At 37.5% G+C, this 3,043-nt stretch overlaps 1 long non-coding RNA gene across 1 annotated transcript; it reads left to right on the top strand.

Moving 5' to 3' along the window:
• The first annotated feature begins 803 nt into the window (after window positions 1-803).
• Window positions 804-1,548, top strand: LOC109943096 (uncharacterized). Its single transcript, XR_002265718.1, has 4 exons — window positions 804-892; window positions 971-1,048; window positions 1,237-1,304; window positions 1,382-1,548. It is a non-coding gene; the product is annotated as an uncharacterized lncRNA (long non-coding RNA).
• The last annotated feature ends 1,495 nt before the right edge of the window (window positions 1,549-3,043 follow it).

The following is a 3,043-nucleotide window of genomic DNA, read 5'->3' as shown; positions in this document are numbered from 1 at the left end:
AAACTGAGGGGGGACAAAAAAACAGAATTTATGGCCACATTGAAGTAATAAAAAACACTACTTCTGAATTTTTAGTTACTGCCATCAAACATCTGATCATCAGGCCCATCACGGCTTGGAGAGTGATCGCCTCTACCATATGTGCCTCCATCTCTCTCAGCTTTATCATGTTCTTTGTTACTGCCATGGTCAAATTTCAGACGACTGTCCATGCTAGGTCTCCGTCTTCCTGTTGAAGCACCTCCTCCATATAATGGTTTTTCTCTTGCAGATGATAACATTGTTTCTCATAGCTGTTTGCTTGCAGTTGATGGGTGCACTGATTTTGGCGTGTGATTAGAAACCAAAACAGTGTTATTAGGCTGATTATTCTGCATTTGTTCATTGGCTATGATGCATGCTACACCATAGTATTGGACTGTCGTTGTTTCATGTTCAAACATACATTTCAGTTACATAATATAAATTTGACGTTTTGTTCTCTTATGTCTTTGTGTGTAGGATGCAAAGATTCTTCGAAGGAACTTTGTAATTGATCTATTAAGTTACGAGGAGAATTCATGCCGCTATGCTATCCCTCCAAACATACAACAACGACTTATCAATATCGCTAAAAAATTAGATTAATGTACGGTTGTCGACATATTTGACTATTATTAAAAATTGTAAGACATCATAATTTTAATTGAGGTTGCATCAATAAACAGGTTGATGTAGACCAATATGGTTTGTGTGTGGTTTACATGTTTTAAATCTCTACTAACTATTAAGGGGGCAGTGTACTAAATCCATTTTACATCTTGTCATCTACACGCGAAAATGACTCAATTTTCGACAAATTTGAGTGTTGTCAAAGTGGTGATGGATTAAGAGTAGAAACTGGTTCCTACAGGTAGTCTCATATGCTAATCCAGTTGTAATACAGCTTGGCTCCATTAACAGGAACTAACTAGCTGTTTGTGATCTTCAGCAACATTTTTCGCGTGTTTGGTTGTCGTTCTGGTACCAGTGAAGCAACAACACTTGAAGCAACCCGAAACCCTACAAGGTAATGCAACTTTTCAAAGAAAATGTTTGAAGCAAAACTATTCAACTTCTAAGCATGTTATTGTTTCTTCATGTAAATTGATTTCCATACACCAAACTGTTTTGAGTAGTATACATGAGCACTTGTCGCTCAAATGTAGTAGTATGGAACTAATCGTATCTGTATTATTTACTTTTTCTTGTGAACAGGTGGCAGGTCCAGACTACCTCTAGAGCTACCAGATCCCTAAGTACTCTGACAAGGGCCGTTAGACGAGGTTAGCTTGATGCTTTGGCATGTTAGTCTGTAAAAGAATCTTCACTGCGGCTACTAATATTGTCAAACCTTACGCAGGTGGAGAGAGCACTGAAATAGATGCCAATGGAAATTCCTATGATCTGAGCACAAAGTTGCTCCATTTGGCCTGGCACCCATCTGAAAATCTAATTGCTTGTGCTGCAGCCAATAGCTTGTACATGTACTACGCATAAACAAGCGAAACGAATAGAGCGACAGTTTTTTTTGTTGGTTGCTCCCCACAAGTGTAAGATGAACAAGCACAAGCTCCGCAAGTTCGAGAACCAAACACTTCCATCCAAGTTTGATCTAATGTGCAAGCAAAGGATCTGAGAGACATGGAACCAAGTTCATACAGCTCGGTATTCAATAAACAGAATCAACTTCTGAACCAACATGACTTGTGAACCATATACAGGCTTTCTCCCTTCACTGATCCAGTTCTTCTCTAAGCTGGATGGTTTTGCATTAGCTTGTAGGTCATCAATGAATGCAGAAAGTATCTGATAAACAGAAGTCCGAAGAACATCTGTCACGATATAAGCTTTCTTGTGCATGCCACTTTTTTGTGTGCTTGCAATTGCAACTCCATTGCCTTTTCGTCCTGTGGAGAGGTTAGTCCACCTAATGTTTTCAGGTCCTAGTGAGTGCACAGGCTGTGGGTTTGTTTTCTTTCCAAAACATTATAACACATTTGTAACCTTTTCTTATAATATTATAACACATTTGTACATGAGTTATCGTGATATTTTATCTTCACGTTGCAACGCACGGGCATCCACCTAGTCAAATACATGAAACCTTAGGAAATTTATAACTTCCCCGTTTTAACTCGAATTTGATCCATTCAAGTTGCGTTAGTCTCGTATAAATATTTACTACACAGTAACAACATCAATTATACCATGTCGCATACTTTTATATTTATTTATTCTATGTCTACTAGATTAGCTTTTCTAAATCAAATTTAACATGTCCATAATCCTAACTTGAATAAAGTATGATCTCTAGTTAAGTTATAATTAAGATTAAAGATTAATTTATTATTTCATTATCTTTATAAAATCAACTCAAGACCTAGTTTTAATTGATTCATCACATAGATCTCCCGCAAATCACAACTCAATAACCGTAACTCCAATCGTAGTAGTTCTCGACCCCACGATCTCGTAGCTTCGCGTAGATTATTATTATTCAGTTTGTTCTTATGTTTGGTGTGATGTTAATTTTATCTATACCATGTTTGTTTGTATTGCTACGACTAGCGCGAGGACACGTGTCATCTAAAAAGCAAGTTGGTACCTGGAATCTCAAGTGCCAGGCAAGTTGTGCCCTTGATCACTTTTGTTTACCCAATAATATTCTTTATTATCACTATTCAATGCATAGGTTTAATTTTGATGGGACCCAATAGGTCACCCTAGTCTGTTTATCCTTATTACCTTGTTTACCCCTTAATCACTTGGTTAGTTCTGCTATTGCTTTATATGGTTTTGGGTTAATATTTCATTATATCTATGTTCCAATTATGTTGTTATTTTATTTATGTTCATGTCAAGATCATTAAATGTTAATTGGAAGATGGAGCTTAACTTGAGAAACACGTGCCACCATAAGGGTTTAATGGGACGCCCTTGGCCAACTAACTAGGAAAGCTAGTGGAAGACTACCTTACCCGAAAGGAGCAAGGGCAGTAGGGGATTGCATGCAAGGAGGTTC

This window comes from Zea mays, chromosome 10 (assembly GCF_902167145.1).
Source record: "Zea mays cultivar B73 chromosome 10, Zm-B73-REFERENCE-NAM-5.0, whole genome shotgun sequence".
NCBI classification, from domain to species: domain Eukaryota; kingdom Viridiplantae; phylum Streptophyta; class Magnoliopsida; order Poales; family Poaceae; genus Zea; species Zea mays.
This window is presented reverse-complemented; position numbering and strand designations above follow the sequence as displayed.